Consider the following 15,997-nt stretch of genomic DNA (forward strand, 5'->3'; position numbering starts at 1 on the left):
CTGAGTGGACGAGAAAGAAAGGATTTCTTGGAGCAACCCCCCAGGTAGGGTCCTCTAGAACCGCAAAACGTTATTCCCGGCTGGCATAGAAGTCTCTCGCGCGGGCGAAGGAGATGCATTTCTGGTACTGAATCAAGCCAGTGAGTTTCAGGGAAAAGGGACTACTTCTTCCATTCCTAACCTAATCTAGCAGTGAGACATACAACCTAAGGCATCTTCTCGAGTTTGGAGCATGAAACGGTCTTGTGGATAGTTCTCCGGTTCGGGTACCAAGGAAACGGAGCAAGAAAACGTATGCGCGGTGACAGAATGCTGTTATGTCCCTGGAGAGTGCTCCCCCAGGAGTTATGTGCCCAGAGTTCTGGATTTTGACTCTATTATGATACCTCCCTCTGTCGCAATAGAAATCGAGAATGGAGGTGACTTCGCTACACTTGTTTATAGTTGGAAATTCCGACCAAGTCATAATGAGATTAAAAACCGATGCTTCCTTGGCCGTGTGGAACATGGACTTCAGAGAAGAGAAAAGAGGCATTCGTCAGCGTAGGAAGGCCAACCGAGCGAAGCTCTTTCTTTTTTTTGGCCGTGCCGTGAAGTGAAATTGTATCGTATGTTAGTTAGAGAGGTTGGCGAACTACTACGATCTATAGATTTCCCATCTATATCCGATTGCAGACGCTCAGGGGAAGACTCCGGTTAGGAATGCTGATTGGAACCACTTTTTATGATTACATCGGCAATAAGTTTTCTGAATTATCCCCTTAGAAAATAAAGCTAAGCGATCCATTATGGTGGGATGGACCGTTCTCGAATTCCGACGAGTCGAGAAGAAGGTTCGACATTGGCCGATTAGTGAGATGTGCAAGCCGAAGACTTTGACAGGTGTCGGTAGGCACGCCTCTGATAACTTGGCCGGTTGTTGCTCCAACACTTGGGTCCCTTTCATCCTAATCTCATCTACTGAAAAGGGGGCCGGGCGTAGCTCGACATGCAATGCAGTTAATGCAGCTGTAAACTCTTCTTTCTCGATGGAGCTATGCGAGCCTGCCACTACGCTCCTTTGTTGCTTTCTTTCAGAAGGCTTGGTTCCGGAAGATGACCTGATGGAGAATCTTACTTTCCTTGGCTACACAGAGATCATGGCCGTCCTTAAGATTCAGATAAGAAAAGAGTTCCATCATCAGGGTACGCAAAGTTCACGAGAATCTCCATCTGCTCTAAGTGGGCGCGAGCTAGAATCCTTATGTCAGCTTGGTTGTTCAAAAGACTGTCGGAAGGCGGTGGGGGAAGGAGGGGGACACTGGACAATTTGGAGAGTTTGCTTCTACACGGAAACGAAGACCTTCGAGAACAACTGTGTGCCAGGTTGACTTACTCTTTCACTTTCATTTCGAAATCCGGCTCGCTCCCGGCTACGGCTTCTCGTATCGACGAATTAGAAGAGATGTCAACCGCTTCTTCCAAGTCAAGTGACTCCTACCCTCTCTGGCTCTCAAATCTTTCCACTGGAGAACCAAACCAGGACTAGGTTAGGGGCCTTGAAAAAGGGAATGCTCGGTAGCAAAGGTGCGAAGCAGACTCGGCTTAACTTCACTTGAATTTCCCTGCCCGTGTCTACTTCTTGAAAAACCGATTAGAAAAGAAAAAGAAGAAAGTTAGTGTTCAATGAGCTCGAGATCATATAAAATTAATACCTAACAATAAATATTATCATATACTTGATCTAAGGTTCATAATCAGTCTTAGTGGTACCCTCTCCTTTCAGTCGAGTTACTTCGTACCTCTCACATTCATTCAAGTGACTTGTTAGCAGTTGAGGACGAACTTCAGGCTTTCTATGAGTGGAAATCCAATTAGCGGGAGTACCCTAAAAAAGAGGAAAGGTTCCATCCTCCTTCACTCTGCAATAGCCCGACGACTCTTCTCTTCACAAGTAGGCTTGGCGCTTAGTCCATTTGAAAAGCTGGAAAGAAAGATTCGTTGAACAGAGTTCAACTCATTCGACCAGAACTATAGACTCATTCTGCACCAGCCCAGACGCAAAAAAGAAAACAAAGGCGATTACGAAGGATTAGTTCGGATCTAAAATCTTTCGTGCTCCATACCCTTTATCAAATCGGAGAAAGGCTGAAGAGTCTCGCCCGCCTTCCCGCAGGAACCATCACAACTTTCTCAAAAAGAAAAAGTCGGAACCCGGTCTTGACGCCCCTAAATATCGATCAAGGCTTTCCTTGAGTTTGAAATAAGGGGCAAGAAGCAAGGGATAATTAATCGTTTTGACTGACTGTTTTTACATAAATGATAAGTATGCTTAGCTGGTCTTTTCGGATGATCAGCCACACTGGGACTGATCTTCGGGCTAAGATGCTGACTTTGCCGTGGAAAGAGTAATGAGAGGAAAGCCTTGACCTTCGTCCTTCCCTGAAATGGAACTTTCATGCTGGAGCAAGAAATAGCATGAAAGTCGATCTATTACTACCAGCGCGGTTGTTCCTATTTCATTTTCTTCTTCCAAGCCAAGCCCTTCTTAGAAAGCACTCACTGAGTTACTCACTGTCCTGAGGAACACATACTCGTCCCCGGAATAGAAGTGTGCCATCCTGGCGCGACGGGAGAATCCAGGCTATTCAGGAAGAATCGCAGCAATTCCTCAAGCAGGCTAAACTTTGTGCTAAGCAAGCTATATGACTAGCTTACCTAGTTTGGTAAGTGTTCGCTATGATCGTTACTGTATTCGTATCGAAGAGATGCGACAAAGCGCCCCTTTTTCCTTAACAATTTTTATAGGGAGAATCAAAGAAATTCTTCGAGCGACGGAGAATTGCCCCAGCGAAAGCCTAACCCAACCCGACCAACGCGGAACCAACGAGTTCAGTCGAACAAGGTAACGAGTCTAAGGGAAGGATCCTCGCTTTAGTCCGTTCTTTTCCTTCTTTGGGCTCGGGTCGATAGTAGCATACTCTTACTAAAGTACACTTAAGACTCAACCAATCTTGAAAGTGGAGTGGACAACTGGCATACCTTGAATCTAGCCTGCAATCCTTTCGCACCACAAGACCTCTCGCGGATGCTTACCTAAGCTACGGAACTCAATTGTTGGGCGCCTCCTGCCTCGAAAAAGTCAGGACTTTTGGGTGTCGCACCTCTACTATTTTCGGCGTACTTCTTAGATCTAATAGAACAACCTGAAAGGAAGCCATTCCTAATAGGAAGTTTCCCTGGTGAATTCATAGTCAGCAGTGGAAGAGGGCGTAGCTTTGATTGCTCAAGCGTCAGCTCAAAATAGGAAGGAAATTCCTTCGCAGATAAGAGCCCTTGCGCCTTAGCGCACCCCTTTTCTTGCTCGTTAGCGCCCCCTACCCCTATTATGAATAGCCCTTTTCAGTTCCAATGCGCGGAATCGAAAAAAAAAGACTATCTTTCTTTCGGGGTCATTAAAAGAAACTATTTACGTAGTAATAGTAAGTAGTAGCGCAACACCAGCAAGAGCGGATACTCACCTAAGAGTGTTAACGCCGAGTGTCGCGCGGGCCTTCATTCTTGAAAGGGCTAAATCTGATTAGCTAGTTGGTGAGGCAATAGCTTAGAAAAGTGTGTGAATGGCATACGCAAGATTGGTTGTTCCCGCGAAGCGAAGATCATTCGCTTGGCGAATAAAGTGGGTCACCCTCTAAGAATCCCAATGTATGGTCCTAATTTAAACACGCGCATCCTCACTTACGCAACGAAATTGAGTTGATGGAGTAGCCAGTGCCCTTAATTTCCTGTTTAACTAGTCAGCCTCTAACTTAACTCTTGAATCTGCGGGCTTGGAAACCTACTTTCTGAAGCGGGCCCTACCACGTATACAGTCTGCGGAACCACGCCTAGCAAAAAGGGGAAGAAAGGTAAAGAGTATGATGGGATCGGGAAAGCTGTTCCAAAAGCTACGAAGTCCGGTGAATCCCGAGAGGAGATGCGAATCTCCTGCGACTTCGTCCTCCCCTTTTGCTCATAAGTAATCTCTTCCCAATCAATTATCCGTCGAGCTGCTGATTTCCCTCCTATCCGAATGACAAAACCGGATTCAGAGGTTCTTTCTCTTAAGACGAAAACGTACGATTGCAGTCATGAAGGGTTTCCACCCTACGTCATCATTTTCATGCTTTTTTGTTAAGTAACATGAGCACCTGGGGAGACCGGAGAGCTGTTGGTGGGGCAGAAGCACTCTTAACTGGGGGGAATGCTTTCTATTCGGCCTTCGATTCGATGATGCCTGTCTCGTTGTGGTAGAATAGTACTCCACCATCCGATCTGAGTCCAAGGCTTAGATTACCAGATCCTGGACACAATCTTCCTAGAGATGGAGTGCTAGCATAAGGAAGAGATTCTATGGATGGAAAGAGGCCCTTCCTTGCTTTCAAGGTTTCGGCACGCTATTTACCAAGGAAAGACTACCTTTTTTTTGAATGGAAGAAGCAGAAGGTTTTCTCCAAATTGGTATACCTGGTCTTGTAGTCAGTCATTTTCTTACTAGTTAAAAGGAGTGCCGTTCACTGATCGCTGGAGTGCAGGCCCGCAATCCGATCTTCTGAAAGGGTAGTAAGAAGGGGGGTTCGGGTGCGCGTTGGTAAAGCACGGGATTACGGCCGAAAAGCGGAGGTTTCCACTAGTGGCTATTTATGGTTCTTATAGAGCTACATTGCAACAAATCTTCTTTTTCTGCAGCGAAGGCCTAATAATGGTGAGTCGAATCAGGCGCGGCAGCCAAGGTGAACCCCTTGCCCCTTCTTATTGCTATTTGTGACGTCGAGTGCTTAAGTAAGATCAGCAGTCTGGCAGGTATATCATCAGGGTAATGATGCATGAACCTGCTAGTGGTTTTTATATGGCACAAGTAGGCGAATTTGTCGTGGAAGTGGCTAGCCCTGAACCTACGTGCCTATGACTTCGTTTCTCAGGAAATTCGCGCAGCGGCTCCTCGTATTCCTGAGCTTAATGCTCGAAAACAATAAGGGATTAGCTCAAAGAGTACTAAAAAAGGTGCTAATGGCAGTGGGAGCACGTAGGAATGCCGACCACTACATAAGCCACTAGTGGCTGAGAGAAAGCGAGCAGCCCTCCCTTGTTCAAACAAAGGGTTATCCCTCAGGCTTGAGAATTCATTAGCTAGAGGTACCTAGGGTCCTTTGGGGGTGCCCTAGTGCCTATCCCGGAATGGAATGGGATGGAATAGAAAGAACGCGAAGCGCTAGCGCTACAGGGTCGATTTTTTTGGGGGGATAGGCTTGTGAAGAAGCAAGTCGTTGCCTTCCCGCGCGCGAAGCGAATGGGCGCTGTGCCGTGGGTCAGTTTCGGGGTGGGGAGCGAAGACCCGATGATCCTCTCCTGGTCAATTGCTTGGGGTTTCGGGAGCTGGCCGAAAGAAGCAAGCAAAGAGTCTTACTCTAAAGAAAAAGCCTATTCCTATTCTAGTGGGCTTGGGCTTGCTTTGATGATGGGTAGGCTTGTTGTGCTTTGGCCCTTCTGTGGGCTTTCATCGAAACAGGCCCGAGTCTGAATTTGTAGGACTTTCTTTGTGATGGTTCATGTAGGCCGGATCGGATTTATGTTGGCTTCGTTGGGAGGCTCGCGTAGTTTGTTACGTCAGCTCCAAAAGGATAAGCGTATTAAGAGAACGAAAAAGAACAACAATTTCAACCAGAAAACGACCCCCTGAAAAGCAAGATTTCGAAAATAAAGCAAGGAAAGGCGTCTTTCTATATTAAACTTAGAACCAAGATAGAAAGTAAAGAGGAAAAGGCATGACCAGAAGAATTGTGTGAAATAAGTGAATTTATCCAGAAGTTTTCTGGATAGAAGGTCATCCTCCTAGGCTACTACTTTTCCAAAAAAAAGGGGGCCCGTCCTCGAGAGGACTCAAACTACAACAACTATTTAACTAACTAAAACCACCTCCCCCCATTATTGTTAATGAAAAGAAAAGCGGAGGCCCGCCATCTGCTAGCATTGTGGTTTTCCATCGATTCTTTATCAATGGCCCACCCTTTCTTTGAACCTTTACCCCGAAAAGCCAAATCCTGTAAAAAAAAAGCTCCTCTGCCTACGGCCTGTTCGTTGCCACCTGCCTCCTTTCTCCTTTGCCTTGCTCAATCTTCCTTTTCTGCACGTACTCATCGTGGTCGTCCCTCAGCCTCCCGCACCCATATTCCTAAACATCCCTGGGAGGAGAATAAGGATAGCTAGTCACGGAGCGCGGCACCCCTTTCAGTTCATTGCCGCGCAAAAGGCGCTGGTAAAAAAGAAAGCCTCCAATACGTTCGTGCATTTGCTTGCCTTGCCGTTTTCATACGTTTTTCAGTGGGAGCCTGAAGCTGAGACCTCCTTTCAGCTCAGAATGCCTAATGCCTATTATTTAGTGCTAGAAGCTAACCGCCATAAGCTCACCCTTCGGGTCTCGCAAAAAAAAGCATGAACTCGATCTTCAGCGCCCTTGCTCAATTTGGCTCAGAACTTGATGCTGCGACTCAGGCATTACTCAATAGAGGTGCAAGGCTGATAGAAAGGAGAAAGCCCATCTCTTTCCAGTAGTATGTAGCTTTACTTCCTTGAACTTCTATGGAGGGCTTAGTTAGCGCAGTTGAGCTTGACCTGCGGAGGACTGATTCACAGAGGATTCTCCTTCTTTTTCAGAAAAAGATTCCAAGAGAACCCGTATCCCGAAGGAATCAGGTTCCCCTGCTTTTTGGCTAGCTTCTTTATGGCAAGCGCTACCCGTCGCTTGCACTACATTGTCTGACGATAACCTTGCCTGACCGCTTCCGCTCTGACTGAGCTGACCGTTCTCTTCTACCGTAGATTGGACGTAGATACACGACCCAAGGATCATCGGGAATGGACTAAGGGCCTACCAACCCTTTCTTAATCTAAGGCATCTACCCCTGGCAGAAAAGAAGACGATTGGTAGGATTCTGTCTAATCTTTCCTAATGGGCTTTGCTCTAACCGAAGCTATTGCATCATTTGCCCCAATGATGGCCTTTTTGGCTACGTCAAGTTAAGCCGTTGCGCGCTAGCAGTTATTCTTCAGAGATATGGAACTCCAAGCCGATCAACAGGCCCAAGGAGAGTTCAAGGACTTCTTGCTTCGTCAGATGCTTTCCCGGACAACTTTGTTAGCGCTTCACTGATTAGTGAATACTATATCTAACTACTGAACCTAGTGGCTTATCTCGTTCTAGTGACTTACCGTACGAGAAGAGTCAGTCTGCTTCGCACCTCTGTCTTGCATTGGGTTAACTGGAGCTTAGATAAAGCGATGTTGACTGCTTCTATAGAGAAGGCGGAGCGTCCTTGGCTCAGCGACGGCCATGTGATGATGCATCAAATAGATACAAGGGTGGATGACTCAGTAGGTCCTTGTATGGACTGATTGTGAAAGCCCTCTTCCCTCTCCTTAAGTTAAGAAAAAAAGAATGCTGCCGCTAGCGATTATAAATGATATGATATACGCAAATTTGATTTGGAATGCCGCTTTGCAGAGGCCATATCTCAACCCTGCTGGCAGCTCTATGCAAAAAGATCGGAACCGCCCTACTCCAATTCATGGTTAGTAGAGATGTGATTAGTTTAGGTAAGGTAGTCGCTTCTTTTTTTCGGTATACCGCTCTGCTCGCAGAGCGAGTGGGAGGCTCGCACGACGGGCTATTAGCTCAGTGGTAGAGCGCGCCCCTGATAATTGGTCGTTACATTTCAGGCCATTTATGATCGTTTAAAGGGCCTTATATTATAAAGTATAAAGAGGGCGAGCTGCGGAGCAACTTTTTCTTTCTTTCATTCCATCTGTCTTGCTTGATTGGATAAAGAGAGGGCACGCTTAGCTTTCGATCGAGAAAGACGGGAGTGAAAGCGGCGCTCCGGGAAGTACTTCTTCGATGCAGCTCACACAGTCCTATTCAACTCTTCCAAATCTTGTTTTTGGCAGGAAGAGTTCCAGCCTTTGTTGCCCCTCGGTAGAGTTCATCTTTACCAGCTCTATCTCCTCTACCGAATCTCCTGCGACTTCGTCCGTGCAGAAGGAGATGATTGGGAGAAAAACCCCCTCGGGACTACCAGTAGCTTCGGTTGTTGAATCTCGTGCAAGTTAGGTTGTGGTTGTATTGGCTGCTAATTGGCATTCTCTGATCGGCCTAATCTCGTAATACATGGCTATGTCCCTGACCTGAGACTAATGCAATCAGTTCCTTCCAAGAGATATCATCTGCCCGTTGGAAAGAAGCCGGGACTCATGCAAACAAAAAAGCGCCCTTACGCTCTAGTTTGATCGGGGGGCCGCAACTAAGATCAGAGGGATAAACTTTCCCGTTATCGGAACAAACATTTTATTTCCAGGGTTCCTCACTTGTTTTTTACTTTCTTTTTTACGCCGGTCACCGGGAGCAAAGATCCTTCTCAATTCTTTCACTGCAGATAGCAAGCATCCAAAACTCGGAAATAGTTTCATCTGGAAGTTCCTCCCCGCTTCAAGAGACCGAAGAAAAGGTGGCAGGATTCGAACCTATGGCCGGCCTGCCCCTGACCTGCTGGGCGGTGGCCGACAAGGCCCCTTTCCTTCTTGACTTATTATTATAAAAACTACTCACTATCCAAATGAAAATAGTAGAGGGGCATGAAAAGTGGAGACTTTGACCGTAGGTCCCATTACTCAATAGGGCAATTCCTCGCACATAATTAAGGGAGCCATTGAAAGGTGACGACTGGCGCTTCAAAAGGCGAAACCTCCGTTCTATGAAGATGTGAAGACCGCTCAAGCAGACCATTTCCAGGGCTTTTTAAAACAAAAGCAGCAAGCCCGAGTGGAAATGCGTGATTCTATTCAATTGACATTACCTGCCCTGAAAAAGTTGCTCCAGCATGAAAGTTCCATTTCAGGGAAGGACGACGTACTATGATACTTTCCGTTTTGTCGAGCCCTGCTTTGGTCTCTGGTTTGATGGTTGTACGTGCTAAAAATCTCTTACACTGGCTCGAAAGCAGCTTTAAAAGACTGAAAATAGGATATGAGGATATGCTTGGATGGGACTCCACCCACTGTAAAGGTAACACAAGCAGAAGAACTGTGATTCGCAGGTCCCATTCCTTATCCTAATGAAGCAGCTGAAAAAAAGGAATGTAGAGAAGGGTTAAGTCCCGCAACGAGCGCAACCCTCGTGTTTAGTTGCCATCGGTCTCGGTACCAGGGGGGCGCGGGAACAAGAAACTCCAGTAAATAAAAGACAGGCTGGCTCTTTAAAAAGGGCGCCCTCCTAATCTCATTTTGATAGGCTTTTGAGTCTGCTCTTAGGTGCCTAGCCCGAAGAAGGAAAGACGAGGCATAGCAAAGGCTAAGGCGATGGAAGCAAGACTGAGTCCCTGTGGGGAAGGAATCAAAAAAAGGAGAGACTGGTAGAGCTCTTCTTTGTCAGCGGCATTCTCCGGTCGTTAACTCCTCGCGCCGCTGCCGCCGTTTTGTAGGACCGACCGACGCCTCTTTCTAAAGAGTCAGGCATGCCCCTGTCCCTGTCTCCAAGTGTGTGATCCACCGATTCACTGAGTGACTTTTTCTTATTGACTGCTTCGCCTATCTATTCTATTATGGCCGGCTTGGAGACATCAGAGGAAGACCACCATCTCTATCCGGGTACGATCATAGCTTCATTCATTCGTTGAACCTTGGGGAGCCCTTGAACCTTGAAGCAGGGCTCGAAGAACGAGCCGAGCCGTGCAAGGACGCGGGGATATAGCAAGTAAGCAGCAAGGTTCTCCCCTTAGGACCGACTACAACAAGCTCGCGACTCTAATAGAAAGAAAGGGTAAGCTCTCTACTCTATTTGCAAAAACGAAGGTTTCCTCTACAGTCAATTGTGGAAAAAGCACATCATCTTGTGTCACGAAACCCACCTAGCACAACATTGCTCAACTTTTTGGTCTCCATGTTCCGGTCCCGGAAGAAGCTTATTTTTCTCGCTATAAGGCATAAGTAGTGAAAGGTGGCACAGTTAATCAACTGAATCCGCGCTTAGAAAGAATAACTTTGAAGCCACGCAGACATATAAAAACTGGTGCTATTGCGGCTACAGCAGAGCCTCACCTTGCAGTAGGAAGGTGTTCGTTGTTGGGACGGGTTCAAACTGGACTGAAGGGAGCTTTTCAATCAAAGCGATTTCATAACCATAAAGAAAGACCTCTCTTTCGGGATCAGTCCCGTCCCGATGATTCTCAATTCCTTTTTTTGAAACTGAAGTAGGCTCCCCCTTCTTTGCGGGATACGATCCTTAATAGTTCACTGTTGGCGGAAGCCAATGTCCCGGGGTCTCGGGGACTCATTCTGACTGAAACAAGGGGCGGGTCGGGGATTTTTGCCTTGTTATCAAAAAGGGAGTTGGGTAAAGCAAACTCTCTCAAAAAAATCAATCTATTAGAGCGGAAGTAGAGAAGGGTACCAGGCTCGATATGGGTAACTCCAAAACTTTGTTGTGGTGGTTCGGAAGAGCGTGGAATAGTAGAGTTATGGTGTTATGGTAATGTTCTTCCTTCATCAGCACCTTCGATTTCCTTTTATTCCAAAATGAGGGCTACGCGGCCGAATCCTTCAATCCGAGGTGAGGCAGAGTTTCGTCCTGAGCAATGAAGATAGAGACCAATCACTTTGATCGTGGTTGTTCTAGCCAAGCCGACCAAGAGAGCTTCGGATCCAGCGAGCCCTTGAAAGGATTAACTAAACCGAATTTCATTTTGGGGGGTTCTATCGAAGACTTTTAGTGCATCTATGTTGTACATCTACAAGACGATGAAACTCTATATGATATGCCATTAGATTAGTTCTTTCAATTTCATCAGATGTGAAAGGATATCGCCCCTTCGTAGTGGATCCATCTTGGACAACCTATTTATGACCAGTCAGTCTTCTAAGGAGGTTCGAGCGTAGATCGCTTGCTTTGTCCTTGGCGATAAGCCTACCTTTGAAAGGGGAAAGCAAGCCAGAAGTGCCGCTGTGCCAGTGGAAATCTACCAGTACCCGTTGAAGTGAAATCCGCTTCAGCATCATCAACAGAGGCAGAAGAAATGGACAAAATCTTATTTGTGGACTCGCCTCAGGATGGAGGGGAAGCTAGTCTATCAGAAGGCAGTTCTTGAGCACATCGGCCGTCAAGTAAAAGACCTGTCCGATCTAGAGTAGTGCCCGGCTTGCTTAGCAACCAAAGCTAGCTTACTAAGGTAGTTTACTTTTTCATTTTGAAAAAAGAAGGCGAAGGGATTTTTCATAAGAAAATACGGAAAAATCTTTCCAAAGTGAGAGAAGGAGGGAAGGCGCGCTACAACTAACATAACAGCCAGCTGAAAAACGTTAGCTAGCTAGGCTAGCGCGTAATGGCTTTCTCTGATAGGGGCTTCTTTCTTTAAGCTCCGCCCAACCTATACAAGGTGCTGCCAAATGCTATCAGTGGTTCTTCCTTCCTATCCTGATCCGCGATTACTAGCGATTCCAACTTCATGTTCCCGAGTTGGCAATCTCACTCACCCTCTTGACCATCGGAGGGACGATCAAGAAAGTGTTGAGACCCAAGGAACTGTTGACTATTGATGATGCCAGTGTACTCCCCCACATGCAGGACATGAAGGTGTATATGACACTCAATGGCCAATGGTCCGTTGCCGATTTTAAATCAAAAGAGAAAGAATTACGTTTCTTTTGAGATCGTAATCGTACCAACGGACGTTCTTGGTCGAGTTGAATAAGAGGTTTGGATACAAGCGAAGACTTTCACTCGATAGGAGGTCTAATAAGCGAGGTACGAGGTAAGAGAAGAGTCAGAGTTTCCCTCCCTGATCATTAATTCAGTACTTAAGGTCTTCCCTCGTCAAACGAATCAAAAAAAAGAAGGTTGGCTTTTCGCCGTGCTCCTTTTTTTCAGTTATAGGGCGGAGAGAGGGAGGCAACTGAAACTTTTAGAGTCGAGTTTACGCTCTTTCCTCCTCTTTCGATAAGCTTTTCATAGCCGTAGTCGTACTCAAGTACCCTTGCAGGGGAATCCACTTCTGCTTTCTATTCGGCCTTCGATTCGATGATGCCTGTCTCGTTGTGGTAGAATAGTACTCCACCATCCGATCTGCTAAAAAACTTTCACTTAAACTGCCAAGACTCGGTTTTTTTGCGGGAAGGCCCTTCTAGAATTACGTTTAACGTCCCTTTATTACTTTCCCGATCGGCGCCTCGGGTCGGTAGCTGGGCTCCGGGGCATTACTACCACAGCTACTATCGACCCGAGCCCAAAGAAGGAAAAGAATGGACTAAAGCGAGGAGTTCATTAGCCATACATAGTTAAGGAGGATGGGGGTCAACCTCTTTCGCCTATTTTGCCCGAGGCTGAGGTTTACCACCCATTACAGGAAGAATGGGAGAGGCGTCTGGAGCTCGCGTCCTTTTGCATCCATGGCTGAATGGTTAAAGCGCCCAACTCATAATTGGGTTTTACATGGCGAAAGCAACGATATTGACTTTCTTGACTCCCTATTGAAAGATTTGAATCAAAACGGAGTAGCGGGTGAAGCCTATAAAGATGCAGGGCTTCAATCCTTACTCTTTATCCCCATCTTCGCCCAGGCTTAACGGGGCCTTACTTATTCAGGGGGGAGAGTGGAGCCTCGAAAAGCACTGTTGAGAGCAACTCATACACAGGAAAGGAAAGAGATTTATACTTATACTGATATCGAGCTGGAAGAGCACTGGATAGTGACTATAGGGTCTCATCCCTGCTTCAACCAAGAGATAGGGAGACAGCATCGTAGCAGTTCGAATATTCTAGTAGAAAGCGTGATAAAGCACCCTTCTTAGCATTTATCTTTCCTAGGGATGAGAAAGTCTCGAAAGGGATGGAGCTTTCGCTGTGCATCAATAAGAAGGAAGAGCGGGATGCCAAGCCACTATTCAAAAAGTCTTAGTTAAAGCAAGGAGGCACGGATCAGGGAATGGAAAAGTCTTTGGATGAATGAATTTAGGTATCGAAGTTTGACTCTTTGACACTCTATCTTTCGATGGCGCTATCACTTTGGAGCGATATCTATTAATAGCATTCAAGGTTAAAGATGACTCCTAGAGAGTTCCCAAAATACGAAGTTCTCTTCTCCTTTCTTTCTCTTCTTTCTTTTTGATACTTGGTTGGCAGGGTCAGGGCCTTTCTCGCTGGGCGAGCGCATCCGATTCTTCGCTCCGCTCTATGCCCAAAGCTTCAACTCAATCACTTGGACAGAGGGATTTGACCTACCAACTGCAGGCTCGGGTTCTTAGCAGCTATGGCTATTCATTTGAGTATTTAGGTAATGAATAGTCAATGAGCGAAGGGCGCAGTTACCACAGCTATGAGTTCAAGCATTAGATAAGCCTAGTACATAATCACTGATAGGATCATTCCTGAAATTCACAAATAATTAATGGGCACTTTGAAGCAAGTTGATCCTAGAACACTAATCAATGCTAGAAATGCCCTCTATCTTAACTGGATCACGACTCATAGAATCTATTCCTACTTGGAGGTTGAGCTAGACTCCGTGGGTCCTCGCCATCTGAATCAATTCTGAACGAACAGTATCCTTTTTATTATCACTGTTGGAATCTTTTTGTTGACGACTTGGTCAGGGCGGTTCACAATTTCTTAGCGCGCAACGGCTGAAAAGCCGTTGTTGCTTGCTGCTTGCAGGCTCGAAAATCTCTCTTTCGCCTCTCCTCCCTGTCTCAATTCTGATTGATTAGCTTCTTCCTTCGCGCAAGCTACGCCCATTTTCAACATGCTGAAACTTTCTGTTTCGTCGAGCCCCGAGCTTGTGGTCCTCCTTTAAGTGTGGGTTCAATTGAATGAATCTGTCAAGTCTCTGGCCAATTCACCACTTGTCACTTACTTACTACTTACTCATTAAATACCGGCTTGAACAAGGAAAGCGGTCCCTTACCTTCTCTCGCCTACTCGATTGACAGGCATAGCTTTGATAGCTGCTTTATCTGCCTGAAGTCGGTTATTACTTGTTCCATGCTTGCAGCTCTGATTGAACATGCTCAAGGGTTTGAACAAGCCCCCCATCTCAAGTGCCATTGAGGGGAGCTTGCCTTCGAAGCGCAATCGACCCTTTTTCTTCTTCATATTGGATTCGGTAGGAAAAGATACGTAGGTTTTAGTTATAGGTACGAAGTCTCTGCGCTCAATTAATTTCTCAGTCCCTCTAGTCGGGTGGGCGCCGGCCGGTTTTTCGACCAGATCCCCCTAAAAACCGTACGTGCGGGTCTCCCCGCATACGGCCATGCCTTTACTAAAGAATTCTCGCCATCTCAGAGAAAATCTGGTGTGGAGCCCAGGCTAGCCAACAATGAGAAATGCCTTCCGGTCTAACTAAGAGTCATCTGCTAGGCCAGCTTTCTGTGAGTAAGCCAGTGCTAAAGAAGAGGGCTAAGGAAAAGCGAAAAAGCAATTTCTTGAACGGAAAAAATAGATGCTTTCATGGACTACTTTGACTTTAGGTATTTGCTTCATCATTAGCTAAAGAAGAGAGACAAGGGGGAAGCTTAGTCTAATTGTCCGAAGTGATTCTTTCTTGATTGGATGCGTTCAACTAGCGGAGACTCTTGGAACAGCTGGAGTAAGAAGTCCCCAAGTGAGCACAGAGGCAGGCCTAAGGGTTGCAAGCCCATCCAATTCAATTACACAAAAAGGGGAAAGAGAATGAACTAGAACAAAGCGGATTTAGTAGACAGCGAGCGAGCTGCAAGCACCTACTCCTATCAAAATGAAAAGGTTCATATTAGGGAAAGGAGAGTGAGGGGAAGAGGGGGCATCCCTCGGCCCGATCATCCAATTCGCTCCAACAGACAGGCATGGTTCTGTAGTGAAAGCAACTTCGTCACTAGGCTGTGAAAGAGAGGGCGGACCAGGAATTGAATCAGATGCATCGAATGCCCTTGCCCTGTTAGCAAGAAAAGAAGCGCCCCTGATAATTGCGTCGTTGTGCCTGGGCTGTGAGGGCTCTCAGCCACATGGATAGTTCAATGTGCTCATCGGCGCCTGACCCTGAGATGTGGATCGTAGATGGGGGTATCAGTTGAAGCCTAACTCTTTTTTCAATAGCACCGCTATCAATGATACACTGTCCACTACTCGAGGCTAGAAGGGCGGAATCTTTTCTACCTCTTTGCACAAAAAGACGAATCCAAATGATTTCTCTTCTTCTCTTAAGATATTTCTAGTTAGGACTTGATCGAGGGATCAATTGACTCTTTCATTTGAAAGGAAATATAGTTGAATAATATAGTGTTGGGTCCTGAGGCTTTGCTCTCGCTCGGCTCGCTCCCACCTGTCTTCTTCCCACTATAGTGAAAGATCTTTCACTTCACCATAGCAGGAACCTCACTAGCCTTCTCGGCCAGTTAGTCTAACCACAGGGATCCCCTCCTGCTTATCCACCCACCGTAAACGATTACTAATTCAATAAAAAAAAGAAATAGGAGACTGGAAATGAAAGTCTCTTTCTCGGATCTATTCTTCATCACACTGTTGGAGTGATTACAACTTCCTGACTCAAAAAAGATGCTACGAAAACAGCAAGAATTGGAAAAAGGCGCAGAGCTAACCGCCATAAGCTCACCCTTCGGGTCTCGCTTCCAGCGCAGGAGGCCAAGCATTCTGCCAGACGTCCCGGCCTGGGAGCCCCGTTCGCCTTTGGTACTTCAGTAGATCTTCTAAAAGAAAAAGCGCTACTTCAGCCTTAACTACAACTACATTACGCAAGCCCCGCCGATACCTACCTATAGAGTCAAATTCCAAAAAAAAAAAGTACCAGTGACGTAGTCCCGTCTGCTCTGACGTCAGAATAATCATTATAATACGATGATAGCACCTGATTAGCAAGAAATTCCCAGCTCTCCTCTTAGCAATGATCTGTCTAGGGCCTCGAAAAGTCAGGACTTTTGGGCAGATTCCAGTATCCGACCCATC

This window comes from Solanum dulcamara, chromosome 12, assembly GCF_947179165.1.
Source record: "Solanum dulcamara chromosome 12, daSolDulc1.2, whole genome shotgun sequence".
In the NCBI taxonomy this organism is placed as follows: Eukaryota; Viridiplantae; Streptophyta; class Magnoliopsida; order Solanales; family Solanaceae; genus Solanum; species Solanum dulcamara.